This window comes from Schistocerca americana, chromosome 2 (genome assembly GCF_021461395.2).
Source record: "Schistocerca americana isolate TAMUIC-IGC-003095 chromosome 2, iqSchAmer2.1, whole genome shotgun sequence".
Lineage (NCBI taxonomy): Eukaryota > Metazoa > Arthropoda > Insecta > Orthoptera > Acrididae > Schistocerca > Schistocerca americana.
The window spans coordinates 401,513,178-401,537,305 of record NC_060120.1 but is presented as its reverse complement, the minus strand read 5'-3'; the positions used below and the strand labels follow the sequence as shown (position 1 = coordinate 401,537,305).

Sequence of the window (24,128 nt, the reverse complement as noted above, 5' to 3'; positions counted from 1 at the left end):
CAAAAATAAAGCTGAACAAAAGCTGGAACCAGCCACTCATTTTTAGCAAATGACTTATTTCGCTAATCTCGGATCTGAGCCCAGACACGAAGAAACAGAATATTTACAGCAATATACATTATAGCTGTAGAAATGAATACTGCACCATTTTTTTCTTTGATGCAGCCAATCAGATAACTAGATGACGTGTCGTCAGGTGTATACACATGTGTTCACCATCTTGCTTTGGTAAGTTCGTGTTCAACTTGCTGTAATGACCCGAGCCCTCTGCTGTAATATGTAGGGAAACGTTTTCCTCAAGTAATTGACATTTAAAAGGTTTTGTGTATAACATAAAAGCTTTTGTAAACAAGAAAATTATGAATATTGTGTTATATTATAGAACAAAACCGTGATATTTGTACAAGAAGCCCTGGCTGTCGCCTTACGATTGTCTCAGCCCCAAAACTGGTTACGGCGAAATAAATAATTAATTTAAAAATGTGGCTGGTTGTATTTCTTTTCTTCTATATATAAAAACGTTCATTGTTTTGGATCACGTTTGCTTGCAGTTAACTTTCAGTTTACAGACTATAATAGTATTAGAATTCCACTACTACTATTACTACCACCACTACGACTTCTACCATCATCTCGTTGCAGTAATAGCAGTGGTAATAGTATAAATAGGGGTAACAGGAAGGAATAAAATAGTTGTTCAAAATTCTCTAGTGACACTAATCATAAATGTAGTTCAGATAATATCAAATGAGAAGTCGAAATAGAGTGAACCTACGACGAAGGTAGAGGTTACAGGCTTTTTACAGCAGGAGACAAGGATATTCAACTGTGAACTGTGAACTGTTGGCTCAGGAATCTTACACTCTTGTTGGTGGCATCTATAGAAAAATGAAGATAGTGGCAACAGAAGTAAATAGGTAATTTAAGATTAGACTCCCATTTACTTAGCGTTGTTGTACTACTCTTGAGTCCAAAGACCGGTTTGAGGCAGATCTCTATGCTCATCTATCCTGTGCAAGCCCCTTCATCTCTGAATAACTGCATTCATCTGAAACTGCTTTGTGAATTCATGTTTGGCTCTCCCTCTACAGTTTTTATCCCTACACTTTCGTTGACAGCCAGACTGTCTCTTCCGTGATGCGGCAAGACTTTTTCCCCACTTCAATTTAGTACCGTAACAGTAGCTATTCGGTCGACTCATTTAATCTTCAGCATTCTTCTGCACCACCTCATTTTAAAATCTTCTATTTCTTATTGTCTGAACTGCTTATCTTCCACTTTTGTATTCTCAAGACAAAAACCTTCAGAAAAGACTTCCTAACACTCAAATTTCCCTTTTTCGGAAACGCTTTCCTTGCTACTGCCAGTCTGCAGATCCTCTCTACCTCGGCCATCATCAGTTATTTTTCTGCCCAGATTTCAAAACTCATCTACAACTCGGAAAATTAAGAACATTCGCCCTCAGTCACATTCGTGAGTTTATTTCATTGCACGACGCATTTCAAGTCATGGGTGTTCCATTTCAAGTGCTGTGACAGTCTTCATCGATTATTTCTCCAGGTTTAGATTCATTCTGGTTCTGGTAAGATTACAAAGGTATATTACAAAATGGTCATATTCTAAATATAAGTTTACAAAACTTATACAAACTGACAATTAACTTACTGTTTCCAATGGTGGATGCATGGATTATGAAGCATAGGTACGAGTAAACGTGTTTATGTACATATATACATTTTTTGTTATACAGCACATTCTGAATGCGTAAGCCAAGGAATTTCAAATGTAAATAAGCAGCATTTCTACAAATACACTAGTTCTATTATTTCAAAGGAGATAAAAAGTCATTATATTATTAGTTATACAGCATATCACTTAAAAAACCAATATTTGTGAATATGTAAAACGTGGAATATGTTATCAAATGGTGGCACTATTAAATATTTTTACCTTTAGCAAAAAATAAACTTCTAAAGTAACTGAAAAACCTGTTACTCCTAAATTCTGTTCATTCATACGTTTTTCAGGGATTTTACTTTGTTTAACATCACCTCTGATTGTTCTAGTAGTTCAAGTTTTTCAGCATGTTTCTCTGTGTGGAGTACAGTTATGCTGTTGTGAATGTCAGTTTATGTGTGTCTGTTAAGATACTTGTGGTTAGCTATCGAGGGTCTATCGAAGTGGTTAATTTTAAAAGCATCAGTGTGTTCTTTGTATTGTGTGTGGAAATTTCTTCCTGTTTTGCTTATGTAAAATTGGGGACAGCTGTTACATAGTAATTTATATATTCCTCTATGTTCTGTTATTCTGGTGTTTCTGTTTACTGTGTGAAGTAAGTGATGTCCAAGATTGTGGTTTGTGGAGAATGATATTCTAATATTGGTGTTTCTAAATAAGTTAGTAATTCTTTGTGATGCTGTGTCTAAATAGGGAAACCTTGTGGAGAAGTGTGTTGAGTCAGTTGTTATTAATGCTTCTGTTGGCCTGTATTTTGTTGGATAACTTATCAATTGATTTTTCTGAACTCTCGTTGTTTACTGAAATTGCGTTGATCATATCAGTTTTTGTATCAATGTTCCAAGTTTCAAACATAATGTGTTTGCCCTATTCAGCACAAAATACTTGTGTGTGCTAGGATAGTATGATAATTCACGTTTTGTGATGTCAATGTTAGTTGATTCCCTGTAATGTAAAAATTATGTTCTTGTTGTTCGTTAACAATTGTAAGGTCTAAGAAATTTATGGATTGATTTCTTTCACGTTTTACTGTCAGTGTTATTTTATTGTGGATTGAACTTAATTGTGTAAGAGTCTCATGAAGCTCATATTTTGTGCCACCAAGTAGGAGTGGATTGTCATCCACATAACTTCTGTAATACTGAATTTTTTTCAGGAAGTATATTCTTCTGTTCAAGAAATTTATCTTCAGGAGGCTTGACACGTTAATAGCCGTAACTAAGGTTTCTTCCTGGTGTTAGATTTAATATTACAAGTTTGAACAGATCAACTAACTCTAATAGTCTGGTATGGTTAGTTTTTTGTGTTTTATAAGGTTTTCTGTTGTACTTTCAATTGCGTCTTTGACAGGTACTTTTGTGAATAAATTAACAGTGTCAAATGAGGCAAATGTAACTGCACTGGGGATTACAACATCTTTGATGAGTGTAGTTAAAGTATTTGTATTTTTATTGAGTATACTGTTTCGGAAGTGTAAAACTTCCTGAGTATGTTCTTTAATACTTGGGAAAGTTTGTATGCTGGTTTATCATTGGAGTTAAGAGTTGATCCAATTGGAGTGTTAGTTTAGTGGATATTTAGTTGTGTGCAAAGATAATTAATGCGCTATATTTTACTTGTTTATCAGACAGCAGGAATTTACATTGGTTAATCATTTTCTTTAATTTTTACTGCAATTTAGTGGTTGGGTCATGGTCCAATTCAGTAATGTTTTTTCTGAGAAAAAATTAAGAATTTTGCTAATGTAATCATATTTGTAAATAACAAGAGTGGAGTTTCCTTTATCCACCTTAACAAGTGTAGTGTCATGACCATTTAGTTTATGTTGCAACTGTTCTAACACTTAGTTTTCTTCAAAGATTGTATTGAAGCGTTGTTTTACTTTTTCCTCTTCTTGTTGAATAATTTCATTAATATTATGTGCTAGGAAAATCTTTCCATTGTTTTTAAGGCTGGCCATGTCAACAGCTTTCTTAGTATTTACTAATTAGTTTTGTAGGGTATGGTGATCAAGCACTAGTCTGATATTGTGTTTAACACATTTGATCAATAGATTGGTTCTGTATTTGCGAAAGTAATGTTGGTTTTATTTATAACCCTCCCAGAGAAATTCTGTGTTTTGGAAGTAACATTATACCCCAGTGCCCCAGAATATACGACAAAAGCAACTACAGTAAATAATGAGAATACAGAAAAACCAGTTGACAAATTATCTAAGAAAATACAGGCCAACCTAAGTGAATAACAGAAGCGTGAGTAACAACTGACACAACACACTTCTTCACAAGCATTCCCTATTTAAGCAAGGCATCACAAAAATTGCTAACTTATTTACAAACATCAATATTAAAATATCATTCTCCACAAACCACAATCTTGCACATCACTTTCTTCACACAGTAAACAGCAACACTCCAACAACTGAACATAGAGGAATATATAAATTACGATGTAACAGCTGCCTGCATTTTAAATAGGCAAAGCAGGAAGAACTATCCATACGTAATACAAAGCACACACTGAGGCTTTTAGATTTAAGCACTTCGACAAATCCACAGTGGCCAACCCCAAGTACCTTAAGAGACACAGTCTACCTGACACTCACAAAAGAGTAACTGTACACCCCACAGAAAAACGTGGTGAAAAACTTGATCAACTATAAAAATTAGAAATAATGTTAAACAAAATAATACCTTTGAAAAACATGTTGAATGATCAGATTTTTGCAGCCACAGATTTTCAGTAATTTTAGAAGTTTATTTTTTCCTAAAGATAGTTACATTAAACAATGCTACCATTTGATAACATAATCCACATTTTACATATTCGCAAACCTTTGTTTTGTAAATGACATGCTGTATAACTAATAATATACCGGCTTTGTATCTCCTTTGAAATAATATCACTAGTGCATTTGTAGAAATGCAGTATATTTGCGTTTGAAATTCCTTGACTTGTGCATACAAATTTGCTGAAGAACAAAAAAGTGTGTATATGCACATAAACACGTTTACTCATACATTGTTTCAAAAACCATGTATCCACCAGTGGGATTAGTAAGTTAATTTTCGATTTGTGTTAGTTTTTTTAAGTTATGTTTACAATATGCCATTGCAACTTTACTAGGACCAGAATGAAAATAAATTCGGAAAATTAATCAACGTAGACTGTCAAAGCTCCTGAATTGAGCACTCAGGACTCGAGATGCATTGTGCATTGAAATGAAATCATGGCTTGGCCTACAGGGAGCTGTTCTTTATTTTACGAAAGTAATACTGTCACGGAAGTAACGCCAACAGAAATGGATAAAATTAATCGTCTAAAGTTTTTAGTTTCTTGTCTCCTAATCTAACTCCCTCGGCGTCACCTGATTTACCTCGGCTATTACTTCTATTGATGAGCATCTTATAACCTCTTTTCAAAATACTACGCATTCCGTTCAACTAATCTTCCAAGCTCTTTGTCGAATCACCCGCAAATTCAAAGGGAAACCGTTACTGTCCATTTTAGTCCTCTTAGTGAGAACAAAGGAAATTTACCATTGAGCTGAAAACAGCATAGACGGAACGTCAGCTTGTCTTGGACAAGGACAGGGAAGGAAATCACGTCTGGACATATTTCGAAAACCATGACCGTTTGTATTAAATATTTACTCTGTCAACGGGAGTTTAAAATGTGGATGCGAGGACGGAGAGTGAACTTTGTCCAGTATTCTTCCTAGTGTTCCATCTTGGCTGGTGAAGTGTGACGAGAGTGTAAATGAGTCGACAACGACATCCTTCTGTTGGTGCTACGTCATGCGTGGGCGTTTGAGGACACATGAACATAAAAACACCTCGCTTTCTCTCTCGACATTCGTTACCATTTGGCTACAGGTTCATCAGCATCTGAGGAATATTAGTGTTGCCGCTGTGAATTTAATACTCAGGGCGTCCTACTGATAGTACTTGAACGTTGCTAATAGCTCAGAGTACTTTCGTCTTTACATAAAATTATGTGCGGGGAGCTTAGTTTCGTTATCTTGCTTCGTTTATGAAATGTAATGCGCCCTCCGTGACCTACGAGAATACGTATGGAAATAGAAGTAATATTTCAACGAACGTTCCTGAACATGGCATGAGAAAGAGTGTTTCAGACCAAGGTGCAAACGCGCTATCGAATTTTTTTTCCTTTAATTAATGAACCGTAGAGTGAATAGATGGTGGCAGGGGGTGCGAGTGCTGCTATTGTTCTCTGTTGGGGAGTCTGCTGCGATCTTTGTTATGAAGAGGTCGGTATAAATTCCACGTTATTAAATGAATGAGAAAGCTACGGAAACGAGTTCTACAGTGCATCGAGTTGTAATAAAGTTCACAATACTGAATGAGTGTGTTGTGATTAAGCTTCTCGGGAATTATAGTCTGTATATGACATTTCCAAGTGGAAGACTTGTAAATTACGTCAAACATTAGAGCAGAATGCAAAGATTATACTGTTACTCGAGTGCATTACACAGTACAATTCGACTCTGGACTTTCTGTGTTCAAATAAAATAAGATGGGAAAAAAATGTGTGTGAAATCTTATGGGACTTAACAGCAAAGGTCATCAGTTCGTAAGCATACACACTACTTAACCTAAATTATCCTAAGGACAAACACACACACCTATGCCCGAGGGAGGACTTGAACCTCCGCCGGGACCAGCCGCACAGTCCATGACTGCAGCGCCTCAGACCGCTCGGCTAATCCCGCGCAAAATAAGATGGAGCAAGATTGCGAATCCTACGACTATACTCCGGTCAAAATTACTTTGGGAGTGCAACAGTCTACAACTGTACTCGGATTAGAATGACCTTGTGATTGATGTTTCAGTGAGCCGCGAGGTAGTGGCCTGGCGTCAGCCAATCGCAGCTGTTTCTTGGGCTCCACGTACTCACTGCGCTACCTGTTCGGTGGGAAAAAGTCACACAGCATAGCCAGGTGACGAGGCCTGCAGAGGCTGGGAGTAGGGATGGGAAAAGCTGGCCAGTTAAACCCGATATCAGTATTTTATTTCCAAATTATGGTAAGTTTCGGCACTTCTTTGCTCTCATTTTTCGTTAATAACAGGGTAAAAAAACGAAATATCAATTAGCCGTAGCTGCAATGCTACAAGTTCTCGTTTTTTAAATATATATTAATATTCACTGTAGTTCGCAATATGAAAACCGGAAAAGCGATAGGTGCTATTTTAATAACAGTGCCGATGGAAATGAGCAACAAACACAAGACGTGAATTGGTAGAGCACTAAGACAGTAATGTCCCTGTTGTGTATCGTGGCTTGAGGTACGTAGGGGAGGGGGGGGGGGATGTACGAGCAGTGTGCAAAACTTGCCCCCCGCCCCCTGGCAATTTATCGATGTCGTCACCAGACATCCGTTGTATTGCAAAACGGCACCAACGCTAGTCTGGAAATATTTCTAAGAAGTGACGTAGCACTTAAATACAATGATTCATTTGCTTTAAAAGATTAAGGATTTGTCTGCCATTTCTATAAAATAGTAGAAGAGGAATAAAATTATGGTAATTTTAGTAAACTAATAACTTAACAACATTCATAGCATACGATAAAAACAGAAAGTAACTGATCTGCTGCCTGTGTCTACATAATACGTCTTCACCTACTTATCCTTGGAAACGGACAAATTAACACGAAAAACAGAGATCTCCGATCTCAGTTTTCACGATTTATCTCTGACTATTCGTAATACGCAAGCTGTGGTACGATCCCCGATTACAACATGATTTTTAGCACAGTTTCGTAAAACTGAAATCAATAGGAAAATACTGGTGAGATTTTTGACAGTATTTAATCACTTATCACTTTTCGAAAAAAGCAGTGAATTGTGGGCAGACTATATTTTCTTTTACTTGCTCATTTGATTGAATATTTTCATCTGTATCATTAAACTGAGAGAGTCAAAATTTTTCAATCTTTGCTCGGTTTCTACGTTTATTACGGAAAATAATAGGAATAAACTCCAAAACATCGGTTATATTGGGATGTTTAACACGCGGGTTAAACTGGTTTGAAAAAAAAAAAAAGAAACGATGTAACCAAAAACCGGTTGTTTCTGCGACAGCCGCCATGCCTAGTTGGGAGGGGCCAGGTCCCAAGGGTGAGACGGGAGGGGAAGGAGGGTCCCATAACCAGTGATTTTTGTTTCGAGCAACTACAAAAACAATATTACGCACATAAGGCAAAACTATGTCTGCTACTGAAGTTAGTCTTTGGTAAACGGTTTAGTTTCTGCACTACCAGCAAGTAAGTTAATAACAGTCGACAAGTAACGGAGCCCACGGAAAGTAGACACATTGTTTCTTTTTTGGTGCGCGAGCATGAGTACTTGGTATGCTGGGTACAGTCCAGCAGCTCTGCTCCCCAACACTACCATCTGTCGCCGGCCGGGGTGGCCGATCGGTTCTAGGCGCTTCAGTCTGGATCCGCGCGACCGCTACGGTCGCAGGTTCGAACCCTGCCTCGGGCATGGATGTGTCTGATGTCCTTAGGTTAGTTAGGTTTAAGTAGTTCTAAGTTCTAGGAGACTGATTACCATAGATGTTAACTCCCATAGTGCTCAGAGCCTGTATAGGGAGTGACTTTACATCAACGTACATCGTTAATAGGCAGTTGTCTCATTATTTTATACTGTTTTATTCATTTCTCACTGCATACTAATGTTGTTCTCTAGCGACAAGTTTGTATGAATGCACGTTGTTGATGCACAACCAACCTGTTGGACCTGTAGATGCTACTAATACACTGTTTCGCTGCTCTAAGAAGCCATGGTTTCCCGTTTCTAATGCTGAGGTATTCAAGGTAGTTTGCGGCATTTCCTTATATTTGTATGGAGTGGTATACACTGACACTGATATGTCAAAGTAGCCGTTATGACAGAATGAATGCTTGGGATCCATCAGAATATGCCAGGGAAATTACTGTTGTCCACATGGTGCCGATCGGTTTGTAAATTGTTTAAATGACGATATATCTCCCTAAAATACAGTGAAATTAAAATTTTATCATGTTTTAAAACACATTAGCAGATGTCTTTTAAGGAATTCAATTACAGAGTATTTTTACAAATATTTAATTTCTGAAACTGATTAAAAATTGGAAGTACTTGTTCTAATTTCTTGTGTTACTAAATGCTGAAGAACTTTATACAGCCAGAGTGTTTAAAATGTTTTGCTGTCATCGGCTTAATTTCAGTTATTATGACAGGTCTGTTGTTCAAGTACAATTCCACTTTTATGTCGACTGATATTGACACAAGTTATTACTAAACAATAAAGTGTCCAAAATTCACCCTGTACTCAGTCAATCGATTCCACCCTTTTATCCTGTTCACCCAAACCAGCATTTAGGATTTTCTAAGCTGTATCCAAAATCAATAAAAGTGTACTGATAGTTAGGGCTCAGCCGGCCGTGGTGGCCGAGCGGTTCTAGGCGCTAGAGTCCGGAACCGCGCGACCGCTACGGTCGCAGGTTCGAATCCTGCCTCGGGCATGGATGTGTGTGATGTCCTTAGGTTAGTTAGGTTTAAGTTCTAGGGGACTGATGACCTCAGAAGTTAAGCCCCTTAGTTCTCAGAGCCATTTTGAGCCAATTAGGGCTCAGAAATTAACAATTTCATTTCTGTTATGGTGCATGAAGTATTTTTTTATTTTCAGATATCTTATCCGAAAAATGTAGGTAAATTCTTCTGTGTGGAGGAAATATTAAAATTTCTTAGGCTGTACAATTTATGATAATCTCACGATCTGTTGAGAGCAGTACACTACAAAAATAAAGATAAAAGTAACTGTGCCGTCATACACAGAGTTTCACACGACGCCCACAGCACACTGTGTCATCCTCTGACGAATGACGTCATTTGAATGCGGTACGGAGAAGCGTCGTCCCGCCCTTTGTAAGCTTTCCAGACCTTGGAGCTGCTACATATCATTCAAATAAATGTTCAGTTGGTCTGGTGGGGCTCAGGCACAATGTTCATGTCCTCCCACCAAGAAAAAATCCCTGGCACTGCCAGGAATCCGTCACAGGTCGTCCACATGGCTCAGATTCGAAGGCGGATATCGATAATAAAAGTGCAAATCATAATTTATTCATCGAAAATCTGCAACGTCACTGGATCTGCGCCGAGGAATAAGAGATAATTTCAGAATGATATAACGACTCCTAGCTCAAAGGTACAGTGCCTTTTCTGCTTTCGCGACGCTAGCATGAGAAGTGCCGATGTTGGAGATTTAAATGCGCTGTTTCATGCGTGAGCTTCAGTCGCGCTTGCTTTAAGAAGCATCGTAATAGTCTCATATTATCCTCGCTGTGTGTTTACGGTCACGAGAAGGACACAAATCTTATCCTCTTCGGATGTGAGAAATCGGCGAAATGCCACCATTTGTTCCGCTCTGTCCCAGTAACTTCGTTATCATCGGAGACTGACTTTTGTGCTTGTTTTAGTCACTTTGGAAATGCGTCGTTGTGTCCGTGTGGCATGTTAATAAGAATGAAAGTTATACTCTTTTTGACGAAACATCACAAAACTTCACAAAAATTGAAATATTACATTTATTCTCTCTATCGACCATTATCCAATTATCAAAGTATAATATTGGTTTTACGCTGTGGTGGAACTCACATCGTTTAGGAGCTTACTGTACTTAAGCTGATGTAGTCTGTCGATCAACTGGCCCGTAGGAACTTAGGTACACTAAGTATGAGTTATCGGCTTAGGAACTTTGTCTGACTGGTCAGAAACTGGCGAGTGTGTACGAGAGTATTACTATTTTTGAATGATAATCACCACTTTCTCAGAAAAACGCACATTCACAGATTAAATACAATGCAAGATTCATAAAATATTCCTCCGTCTTTGTAACGACTGTTGACTCAAATCTGGCCTTACACTAAGACACAAATCATCATACCAATCCATTAGAATATCACTGATCTCTCAATTACCCACCACGTGTATTTAACACAATTAATCTTTTAAATGCTCCGTCATCAATCCTCCCATTGACTCACAGTAATTACAAACAAATCCTTGAAATTCTGTATATTTCAAGCCTAGCTCGGCACTGAGGGCTTTAAAAAGCCATGGACAGGTCAGACGAGAACTTTCGATTTAACATTTCACATAATTTCAATTTGCACCAGTGACCTTACGGACTCATTGGCGGCTGCTTCTTTCTTCCTCGCCCAGACTGTGGTTGTCCTCTCAGCTGTCTATGTAACTTTCCATCATGATTTGCTACACCGCACGATATAAGCGGTCAGTCACAACACCTAATGTGTAAAGGAAACTGATACTAGACTGAATGAATAGGTGTAAGTTGTTATTAGTGTATATATTTTGGTGTCCTCGTCCGTCATGTACTTTGGCACATCCATATTAGCTGCATCGATTTTCCAATCTGTGACTTAAAACAATTGCATTATTTTGAACTGACTGTGAATTCACTTAGATAACAGATCTATAAATCGCTATCCTAGGATAATTTCAACAGTGCTATCACTCGTTAACTGTTACTAGAAACATTCGAGTTTAATGTGAAAGCAGATTACATTTACAGTAGGCCTACAGAACAACCGAAGGAGCTTATTGTTACAAAACATTTGTTATTGCATCCCTCGAATCATATGACTACGTCACACTGCACTGCAATCGTTAAATTACACATCAGGTTAATTTTCGAAATGCTTTAAATATAAATTTAGGGTCACTGGCCGCGTCCAACTCCGGCTTTCAATAATAAATCTCATACACACAACAAAAAAAGTTCCCAGAACTCCTGAAGATAAACGTTGACTGTGGATATTGTATCACAGACACAGTCCCTTTGACTGTTCAGAGAGCCGGCCGGAGTGGCCGAGCGGTTATAGGCGCTACAGTCTGGAACCGCGCTGCTGCTACGGTCGCAGGTTCGAATCCTGCCTCGGGCATGGATGTGTGTTTTGTCCTTAGGTTAGTTAGATTTAAGTAGTTCTAAGTTCTAGGGGACTGATGACCTCAGCAGTAAAGTCCCATAGTGCTCAGAGCCATTTGAACCATTTGAACTGTTCAGAGAAGTCACTAAACCCGTTCAACGACGTAAACAACCATGCATGAGCAGCTCCTATTAGACGGAGGGGGGTCCGACACCCGATCTGTTCCAGTCATTCCACAAGGAAGGAGGTACACAGCTCGTTTTCTCTGTAGTTCAACCATGCCTAGACGGTCAATACCGCGGTTCGATCGTGTCCGCATTGTTACTTTGCGCCAGGATGGGCTCTCCAGAAGGAATGTGTTCAGGCGTCTCGGAGTGAACAAAGGAGATGTTGTTCGGATATGGAGGATATACAGAGAGACAGGAACTGCCGGTCACAAGCCTCGCTCAGGCCGCCCAAGGGCTACTACTGCAGTGGATGACCGCTACCTACGGATTATGGCTCGGAGGAACCCTGACAGCAACGCTACCATGGATTGGTACCACGTTCTCTTCACCGATGAGTGTCGCATATGCCTTCAACCAGACAATCGTCGGAGACGTATTTGGAGGCAACCCGGTCAGGCTGAACGCTTTAGACACACTGTCCAGCGAGTGCAGGAAGGTGGAGGTTTCCCGCTGTTTTGGGGTGCTATTATGTGGGGTCAACGTTCGCCGCTGGTGGCCAAAGAAGACGCCATAAAGGCTGTACGATACGTGAATGTCATCCTCCGACCGATAGTGCAACCATTTCGACAACATTTTGGCGATGCATTCGTCTTCATGGACGAAAATTCCCTCCTGCATCGTGCAAGTCTTTTGAATGAATTCCTTCAGGTAACGACATCGCTCAACTAGAGTGGCCAGCACGTTGTCCAGACATGAACCCTGTCGAACATGCTGGAGATAGATTGAAATGGGCTGCTTATGGATGACGTGACCCACGAACCACTCTGAGGGATCTACGCCGAATCACCGTTGAGGAGTGAGAAAATCTGGACCAACAGTGCCTTGATGAACTTATGGATAGTATGCCATGTCGAATACAGGCATGCATCAATGCAAGAGAACGTGCTACTGGGTATCAGAGGTACCATTGCGTAAAGCAGTCTGGATCACCACCTCTTAAGGTCTCGCTGTATGGTGGTACAACATGCAATGTGTGGTTTTCATGAGCAATAAAAATGGTGGAAATGATGTTTATGTTGATCTCTATTCCAATTTTCTGTACAGGTTCGGAGTTCTCGGAACTGAGATGATGCAAAACTTTTTTTGATGTGTGTATTTAAGTGCTGCAAGAAACCTGTTACGGGAGCGAACTGTTATCATGTTAAACTAGGCGCAACTGCCAATCGATGTTTTAAAGCCAGTAGAAGCAGCACACAGAGATAAAAAACGATATTCCTGAATGAAAACTATTTACAGCCTTCATGTTTCCGCAGTGGTAAAGCCGGTTCCCGTCAGAACACTGAAGGTACAGGCTGTCGGGCTTGGCTTCAGTTTGGATGAGCTACTGTCCGGATGTGCGAAGCGCTGTTGGCAAACGGGGCCCAGTCCCCACTTTTATTTATTTATTTATTTTTATTTTTTTATTCATCAGTCTTCTGACTGGTTTCATGCAGCCCGACGCCAATTCCACTCCTGTGCCATCCTCTTCATGTCACAGTAGTATTTGCAACCTATGTCCTCAATTATTTCCTGAACGTATACCAATGTCTGTCTTCCTCAACAGTTTTTGCACTCTACACCTCACTCTAGTACCATCGAAGAAATTCCCTGAGCCCGCATCTCGTGGTCGTGCGGTAGCGTTCTCGCTTCCCACGCCCGGGTTCCCGGGTTCGATTCCCGGCGGGGTCAGGGATTTTCTCTGCCTCTTGATGGCTGGGTGTTGTGTGCTGTCCTTAGGTTAGTTAGGTTTAAGTAGTTCTAAGTTCTAGGGGACTGATGACCATAGATGTTAAGCCCCATAGTGCTCAGAACCATTTGAACCATTTTTTTGAAATTCCCTGATGTTTTTACAGATGTCCTATCATCTTGTCCCTTCTCCATGTCAGTGTTTCGCACATATTTATTTCCTTTCCGATTCTGGGCAGAACATCGTCATTCCTTACCATATAAATCCACCTAATTTTCAACATCTGTCCGCAGCACCACATTTCAAACGCTTCGATTCTCTTCTGTTCCGGGTTTCCCCCAAATCATGTTTCACTAACACACAATGCGGTACTCCAGACGTACATTCACACACATTTCTTCCTCAAATTAAGGTCTATGTTTGATATTAGTTGACTTCTCTCGGCCAGGAATGCTTTATTTGCCACAGCTAGTCTGCTTGTGATGTCCTCATTTCTCCGCCCATCACTGGTTATTTTGCTGCCTAGGTAGCAGAATTCCTTAACGTCATCTACTTCGTGACCATCAATCCTAATGTCAAGTTTCTCGCTGTTCTCATTTCTGCTACTTCTCATGACTTTCGTTTTTCTTCGATTTACTCTCAGTCCAAATTCTGTACTCATTATACTGTTAATTACATTCAACAGATCATGTAATTCTTCTTCATTTTCACTTGGGATAACAGTGACATCAGCGAATCGTATTACTGATATCCTTTCACCTTGAAATTTAATTCCACTCCTGAACCTTTCTTTTATTTCCATCACTGCTCCTGCGATGTATAGGTTGGACAATAGGAGCTAAATACTACATCCATGTCTCACACTCCTTTTCAATCCGAGCACTTCATTCTTGGTCGTTCCTTCCTGGCTCTTGTACATGTTATATATTACCCGTCCCTCCATAAAGCATACCCCTATTTTTCTCAGAGTTTCGAATATCATGCACCATTTTACATTGTCGAATGCTTTTTCTAGGTCGACAAATTTTATGACCGTGTCTTGATTTTTCTTTAGTCTTTCTACCATTATCAACCGCGACTTCATATTTGTATCTCCGGTATCTTTACCGTTCTCAGAGCCGAACTAATCGTCATCCAAGTCATCTTCAAATTTCTATCCTGTTCTTCTGTATATTATTTTTGTAAGTAACTTGGATGCATGAGCTGTTAAGCAGATTGTGCGATAATTCTTGCACTTGTCAGTTCTTTAGTCTTCGGAATTGTGTGGATGATATTTTTCCGAAAACCAGATGGTATGTCGCCAGACTCATACATCCTAAACACCAACGTGAGTAGTCATTTGTTGCCATTTCCCCTAATGATTTCAGAAATTCTCCTGGGATGCTATCTATCCCTCCCACCTTATTTGATCTTAAGTCCTCTAAAGCTCTCTTGAATTCTGATTCCAATACTGTATCCCCTATATCTTCTAAATCAACTCCTGTTTCTTCTTCTATCACATGAGACACATCTTCCTCCTCATAGAGGTCTGTAGTGTTCTCCTTCCGTTTATCCGCCCTCTCCCCTGCATTTACCAGCGGAATTCTCGTTGCGCTCATTACATTACCACCCTTGGTTTGAATTTCACCGAAGGTTGTTTTGACTTTCGCACATGCTGATTAGTCCTGCCGACCATCATTTCTCTTTCAGTTTCTTCACATTTTTCATGCAGCCATTACATCCTAGCTACTCGGCACTTCCTGTTTATTTCATTTCTCAGCGACTTGTATTTCTGTATTCCTGAATATCCCTGAACATTTTTGTACTTCCATCTTTTATCGATTAACTGAAGTATTTCTTCTGTTACCCATGTTTCCTTCGCAGTAATCTTCTTTGTATCAAGGTTTTTCTTTCCAACTTCTGTTTTGCTCTTTTTAGAGATGTCTATTCTTCTTCAACTGTACTGCGTACTGAGCTATTCCTTATAGCTGTATATACAGCCTCAGAGAACTTCGAGCGTATCTCATCAGTCCTTAGTACATCTGTATCCCACATCTTTGATTATTGATTTTTGCTGACTAATCTCTTAAACTTCAGCATACTCTTCATCACTACTACAATGTGATCTGAAAGTATATCTGCTCCTGGGTAAGACTTACAATCAAGTATTTTATTTCGGAATTTCTGCCTGACAATGGTGTAATCTAACTGAAATGTTTTCGTATCACCCGGCCATTTCCCAGTATATTTCCTCCTCTTGTGATTCTAGAACAGAGTATTCGCTATTACTAGCTGAAATTTATTACAGAACTCAACTAGTCCTTCTCCTCTCTCATTCCTTGTCTCAAGCCGATATTCTCCTGCAAACTTTTCTACTCCTTCCCCTGCAACTGCATTCAAATCCCCCATGAGTATTGGATTTTCATCTCCCCTCACGCACTCTATTACCCGTTCAATATCCTCATATACTTTCTCTATCTCTTCATCTTCAGCTTGCGACCATGGCGTGTATACCTGCACTATCGTTGTCGGTACTGGTTTGCTCTCGTCTCTGGTAGAAAGAACCCTATCACTCAACTGTTCACAGTAACACACACTCTGCCCTACCTTCCTATTCATAACGAATCCTACTCCTGTTATACCATTTGATGTTGCTGTTGATATTACTCTATGCTCATCTGACCCGAAATCCTTGTCTTCTTTCCACTTCACTTCACTGGCCCCTACTATATCTAGATTGAGCATTTACAGTTCCCTTTTCAGATTTTCTAGCTTCCCTACCACGTTCAAGCTCCTGACCTTCTACACCACGACTCGTAGAACGTCATTCAAACTCTTTCTCATGGTCACATCCCCCTTGGCAGTCCCACCCAGAGATCCAATTGGGGGATTGTTTCGAAATCTTTTTCCAATGGAGAGATCATCATTACACTTATTCAGTTACATGTCCTGTGGATACACATTGTGTGTCTTTAATGCAATGGTTTCCATTGTCTTCTGCATCCTCACGTCGTTGAGCATTGTTGATTCTTTCGCGTTAGGGGCAGTTTCCCACCCAAAGGACAAGAGAGTGGACTGAACCTCCGTCCGTTCCCCCGTCGTCTTTGACAAGGCCGTTGGCTGAATGAGAGTGACTTCTTTTGCAGGAAGTCTTCAGCCACCACTGCTGACTATTAATGAAAATCTAAGTAGTGTCGGGGTTCGAACCCGTGACCGAGGACATGTTGATTGCTACTCAAAGACACTACCCCCCCCCCCATTTTATGTTAATATCACTTTGTCTGTTATTATTCGTTCGAGTTGTTCGGGGCAGACGTCCCATGACGCTTGTTCAAGTTCATTGTTGATCAGTTAAGTCAGTTTTTTTATTACAGAACTCAGCTAAGATTCTGGCCGAACACGCTGAGCAACAGTGCCGGCTTAGACCACTTGTGCCCTTGCTCAGCGTGTGTGATACGGTGGGGCACGTGGTGAGCACAACGCTCTTCCAGCTATCTGTTTTCGTGACCGGAATCGCCAATTCTCGAACAAGTAGCTCCTCAGTTGGCCTCACTCAGCACTTGTGCACATGCCCCACCATACCCGTATCTAGTGGCACCTAACAGCTGCGGATAACACCGCGGTCGGTCGGTGCCGTTGGAGCTTCCGAGGACGGTTCGAGGGGAGAGAGCGAGAGATAGAGAGGCCCTTCATGGCTCGCTTCTAGCACAAATCAGTTGCCACAGTTCCTTCTAATGACACCAACAGATGACGGTACTCAAAATACACAAGTTCCCGTGCAGTAACAATATATTGTAGAGTATGTAGCAATTACACAGGTACTGACATACAGCACCTGCAGAAACTAGTGGATTTGCACCTTTCAGAATATGACTCCTGTAACAATTTTAACGTTGCCATCAGTAAACAAAATAACTTTGAAAACTGGGTGCTGCAGTTAAAATCGTTATGTGTATGAGGGAATGAAGTGGCCCTAGTATGGAACCCTGAGGAAGACACAAATAATGGAAGTATTTGTTTCTACCAACGAACGATCTCTTATTGTCACAACATCTTCCTTCAATTCATTTCTTGTACTACTTCACATTCCGTCAAATAGAGTTGGAAAATTCGCATCCAGTCAATGTTTCAGTATTTTTCAGTAAATTGGGGACTGAAGTTGTTCACACTTGACCTGATATTTTATGATCATTCAAATCTATTGTGTCTCACGAAACTGGCCGTGATCTTCGTATACGAAAGGTATACAATAGCTACGTAAACCAAGTTAAAATATCGGCATATTGATCCAAAATCCCTTCTAAATCTGGGGATTACCGAACATGTAACCTGATTATCTCGAGGAATACTAAATGTGGTGAGTAATCAAGTCGAGTAACTGTAAATAAAAGAAAGGGCAGAATAACGGATTGCACTTTGCAAGATTACGGTAAACACACATTGCTCGTCCTCCTTTACGAGCTTAATCTGTCTGCAGATGTTTCTGAATAAAGCGTCGAGTGAGGAACTGTTATTTTATGCCTGTGTACGGATTAAAGTAATCCACGATCCAGCATTCTTTTATCTCTCTGGCCGCATGAGAGTTCTGCCGCAGAGCGCAGTCCCGGCTGTAAGCGCATTACGCAGAATTGGCCTTCTTTGCACGCTAACTGAGCCGCGACCGGCAGTGGGCAGATGGAGTTTGCGGCGAGCAACAAGTTCGCAGATTGGCGCTACAGTTGTTTGCGTTATCGCGAGGCGCCGCGCTATCCATTATGCATGACGGGCAGGCGGTCCGGTCCCAGGCAGCAGGAGCCGGGCGGTAGGCAACCCGCCGTCCTCGGCTCGGCCGCGGAATTGATTACTCGCGCTGCGCGGGGCAGGTGCCGCCGCTCCGACGGTGATTGCCATTCCCTCAAGACTCGGCCTGCCCACGCAGCTTTAAAATAAAGCCCGGCCGCGTGCCGTTATCCGCACTGCCGCGACGGCTCTTTCATGCTGACGTGTGGTGTCCCAGCTGTCGCTACCATCTATAGGAGAGGTACAGGAGATGTGGGAAGACGCTGATATTTATAACGATTCAACAGAAATGCTACTTCTTGGAATCCTGTCTCGACGATCAGAGAAATACAGCCAGTTGAGGCCCTGGAGGGAGTAGTTATCAGTCGTTCACCCCCTCGAGAACGGAATTTCGAAAAGACCATTACTTCAAATTTATCTGCATTGTAGGATCAACTCTCTCTCCAGTTTTAAAGTTTCTATCCTATGCAGTTTGGGCTAGGTGATGATGAGTAAGTGAATCAACAAGTACACGTTCTTGGTGGTTAGAAACAGTCTGAAAAGTTTGTAAGGATGTTGCACGATAGGTTGTACTAAGAATTAATTCTTAAGAAAGAAATTCGATGCTTAGCGCCGTTTCCGAGTTATTTAGCGCTGAAGTTAGCCAACCAGGCCGTTGTGCACGAATTCAAGAGGCCCGCCAGATGCAGTTAATGTCAGTTGTTTTCACAGCGTAGATGACAGCGGACGAGACTGCTCAGCTTTTCCCTCCGGTTCGATCCTTACTACATTTCCGGGTCCAATATTTGTACCACCCTCTTGTTCGGTTTAAGGAAACCACACCACAAACACGTTTGGCCAAAAATGGTCCAAATGGCTCTGGGCACTATGGGACTTAACATCTGAGGTCATCAGTCCCCTAGAACTTAGAACTACTTAAACCTAACTAACCTAAGGACATCACGCACATCCATGCCCGAGGCAGGATTCGAACCTGCGACCGTAGTGGTCGTGCAGTTCCAGACTGTAGCGCCCAGAAGAAACATTTCAGTTGATCGATGAAAGACGAAAATGCAAAAATGTTTGGGGGAATTAAGGAATACAGAAATACAAGTCACTACGGAATGAAATAAACAGGAAGCGCCTGGAAGCTGCGGCAGGATGGCTGCAAAAGAAATGTGAAGAAATAGAAAAAAAAATTATGGTCGGAAGGACTGACTCAGCAAACAGAAAAGAGAAATTAAAAGCAAGGTCGATAACATTAAGAATGCAACGGGAATTCCAATGTTAAATGCAGACGAGAGAGCGGATAGGTGGGAAGAGTACATTGAAGGCCTCGGAGAGGACTTATCTCATGACGTGATAGAAGAAGAAACAGGACTCGATATAGAAGAGATTAGGTCCGTGTTTAGAAGAGCTTTGGAAGACTTAAAATCAAATAGGGCTGAAGTGATAGATAACATTCCATCAGAATTTCTACAATCACTGAGGAAAGTGGCAACAAAACGATTGTTCACGTTGGTGTGTAGAATATTTGAGTCGGGCGATATTCCATCTGACTTTCGGAGAGACATGAGCTAGACAATTCCGAAGATTGCAAGAGCCGACAGTTGAGAGAATTATTGCACAATCTTCTTAACAGCTTATGCATCAAAGTTGCTGACATGAATAATATACAGAAGAACGGAAAAGAAAATTGAGAACAGGTTAGATGACGATCAGTTTGGCTTTAGGAAAGGTAGAACCACCAGAAAGGCATTTCCGACGTTGCAGTTTGTAATAGAAGTAAGACAAAAGAATAATCAAGACAGGGTCATGGGATTCGTCGACTTGGAGAAACCGTTCAACACCGTAAAATGGTGCAAGGTATTCGAGATTTTGAGAAAAATAGGGGTAAGCTGTAGGAGAAAATGGGTAATATACAATATGTACAAAAACCCAAGAGGGAATAATAAGCTTGGAAGACGAAGATTGAAAGGAATAAAAGGGGTGTAAGATAGGGATGTATTCTTGCTCCCATATTGTACAAGCTATATGTCAAAGAAGGAATGACGGAAATAAAAGAAAGGTTCATGAATGGAATTAAACCTCATGGTGAAAGAATATAAATGATAAGATTCGCTGACGAAATTGCTGTCCTCAGTGAAAGTGAAGAACAATTAGAAGGAACTGCTGAATGAAATGAACAGTCTAATTAGTACAAAATACGGCTTGAGAGTAAATCGAAGAAGTAGAAATGAGAACAGCGAGAAACATCAAGATTGGTGGTTACAAAGTAGATGAAGTTAAGGAATTTTGCTACCTAGGCAGAAAAATAAACCATGACGGACGGTGCAAGGAGAATATAAAGAGCCGACTAGCACTGGTAGAAAGGGTATTCCTGGCCAAAAGAAGTCATAGAAAGAAAAACTCCTGGGAATGTAAACCTGGAGCACAGAATTGTGTGGTAGTCAACCAGGGACTGTTGGAAAACTGGTAAAGAAGAGATTCGAAGCATTTGGCTTGGTTCAAATGGCTCTGAGCACTATGCGACTTAACGTCTGAGGTCATCAGTCGCCCAGAACTTAGAACTAATTAAACCTAACTAACCTAAGGACATCACACACATCCATGCCCGAGGCAGGATTCGAACCTGCGACCGGAGCGGTCACGCGGTTCCAGACTGAAGCGCTTAGAACCGCACGGCCACAACGGCCGGCCTCGAAGCATTTGAGATGTGGTACTCCAGACGAATGATAACGTAAGGAACGAGGATGTTCTCCGCAGAATCGACGATGAAAGCTATATATGGAAAACACTGACAGTATGGTAGGATCTCAGTTAAGACATATACAAAACAATGAGGCGCATATGCATATACCTGTATTGTTGCTCACATCGACGATGTGGATCTCCTATCTTAATTTTCAATTACAAAACATGAAAGTAGAAACTGAAGTACCTTACCGCTGCGTTTAAGAGATAGCTGAAACATTTTGAACACCATAACACTTTACAAAATATATTGCCTCTCGAAACAGGTGCTTACAAGAAACCCAAAATTCAACCTGTGCCCGCAGTCTCGATGGAAAAAATTGCTTTCTACAATGCATTCCAGAAGTACACTTTAAAAATCTGAAAACATTATAATAGAGACAAGGAACTACATTCTGGTCGCTGTTTGGCCACCCTGATTGGGATTCTCATGGCGATTCCAAATAAAAACGGTTCATTACCAGAATGGTTGTTTAAATAGAACACGGTCAATTCATTTCCATACTTCACTTAAGAAGGCTCGTAGTCCAACACTAATGACTTATTTGTTGATAAAAATGTTGCAATCTATCTTTTACACCAACGCGGCAAAACTACTATCTATATATGCAGAATATTTGCAACTTACAACTACAGCTACATTTAAGCATTCCGTTGTTGATGGGGCTGTGGAGAATTTAGCCCTAAGGTTAATCATGAAAAAGAAAAGAGAAATCGCTTCACAGTGAAGTTAAATACTTCAAGCGCCATCTTCGGAGGCAGTATCTGCGGCCGACCACTTGGAGCGTCACTTCGCGAGTGGTGCAGTTGGTCCGTGGTTTAACATTGTAAATTACTGAAGATTTATACAATAAAAACATGATCCTAAAACGAAAATCTGCACCTCTAATCGATGTGCACGAAACAGGAAACCTTTACTGCCCAATCTACAGTTATTCCTCGTCTGTGGTCGGTGTGGCTACAAACTCTTCACGTGCGTCCATCCGATTATTATTACCATTGCTAACTGATCTCTACACGTTCACATCAGAGAATTTGCTGGACGTCTATTAGTGATGCTAATTCATGCCCTCTTATTTCATATGATGATCTCCTAGTTTGTGGACTGTGTTCCAAAGAAAGGTACCTTCACATCCATGTAACAACTTTGACACTGGTGAACCAAAGGCATTGGCGCAACACAGCAGTTCAATGTTATATTCGTGTGACTAAGTCGTAAAAGTAAGTGATTTGCGCGAGAACTTCTGTTTTGGTAATCTGCTGTAGAATACACGATTCTAGTGTGACAAAGTTCTTTGAAAGCCACGAAAGTGAACTAAACTATCCAACCCTCTAATTTCAGGCCATCCCACGTCAAAACCTGCACATAAAATCTGCAGTCTTGCTAGCATCGCTACTCGTGAACTTCGTTGCCACATTCCCAACTAGCCACTACGAAATATGAACAGATCGGCTAATGCCGCCCACTATTTGTCCAATAGTGCAGCTGATCGGTACCTCATATCGAAAGGAGTCTTGTCTGATCTTGTCTCTGAAAGAAATCTCTAGAGAATGCGAAGAACTATAACACAGGGAAAGGTTCTTGCAACGGTTCATCCTTCAGGAGAAACTCTACGTCTCGGTGGCCGAGAATGGGGAAAAACTTCAGTAAAATTCAGTTTCAATATCCCCCGCCCCCCCCCCCCCCCCCAAAAAAAAGTGTGTCTACTGAAACAAGGGCTACAGACTGTAGTTCGCGCGTCTATTGTTAGTTCGCGTCATCAGGAGAGACTTAACGACCAACTCCTTCTCAGATTCAAATCCAGTACAACTAGACACCTTTTTCCGTAATTGTTTTCCGAGCATATGATCAATTAATGTCTCCAGCCGAACGCCCCAATCCAGTGTATATCACATGTTGCAATATTTTATTCATCGTAATAAAGTATATTTGGGTCTGTGGGTTAGAATTATGTAACTTAAAGAAGCAAATTTACAATTAGTCACTGTACATTAAACTCTCATTTAAGGCATGTTTACGTACCAAATCCAACAAAAACTGTGTGTCCTATGCTCATAGTAATCGAAACAACCTTCACATAGCTTACTTTGACAATAGGTCACATGGTTTCTGCTTACATCTAGTAAAGAGATCATACAATCTTGACATCAATGATGAATTAATAGTTTTAAAAAATGCGACTACTGGATATTTTTCATCATACATTTTAGGTATTTTCATATCGACATAATTTTATGTATTTTTGCCCATACGTAATCCCAATATGATGACTCAGTAACCAACCAATGGTAGTTCAGTATTGGCTTTTCCTCAGCGTATTCCTTAGAATTGGGACCGTTGAATCGTTCTACTTATTTTTAGTGTTACAGCGTACATTTTAAGAATTTTTACGTGATGAAGATTTGTGGGAATACAAGCTCTCTGAAACCGTAATCTGACGTACCGTTGACGAGAGTTGTGAAGCTTTCTGACCGAGTCACTGCACGTTCTCTTTATTGACTAATCAGTGTCCCTAATCAACGACATAGAATACAAAATGTATACTGCACTCGCGTTTCAGATGTTTTACCTATTTCTCTCGACTTTTCGATTCATTGTAAGGGAGCTAAAATCTTATACATCTACATTTATATCTACATTTATACTGCGTAAACCACCCAACTGTGTGTGGCGGAGGGCACATTATGTGCCACTGTCATTACCTCCTTCTATTCCTGTTCAAGTCGCGTGTGGTTCGCGGGAAGAACGACTGCCGGAAAGCCTCTGTGCGCGCTCGATCTCTCTGATTTTACATTCGTGATCTCCTCGGGAGGTATAAGTAGGGGGAAGCAATATATTCGATACCTCATCCAGAAACGCACCCTCTCGAAAGCTGGACAGCAAGCTACACCGCGATGCAGAGAGCGCCTCTCTTGCAGAGTCTGTCACTTGAGTTTGCTAAACATCTCCGTAACGCTATCACGCTTACCAAATAACCCTGTGACGAAACGCGCCGCTCTTCTTTGGATCTTCTCTATCTCCTCTGTCAATCCGATCTGGTACGGATCCCACA

The 24,128-nt window shown here is 40.8% G+C and overlaps 1 protein-coding gene across 1 annotated transcript in view; it reads right to left on the bottom strand.

The window, feature by feature from the left end:
- Window positions 1-24,128, bottom strand: part of LOC124594051 — a 120,962-nt gene that overhangs the window by 60,477 nt on the left and 36,357 nt on the right. The gene's annotated exons all lie outside the window — the stretch shown is intronic.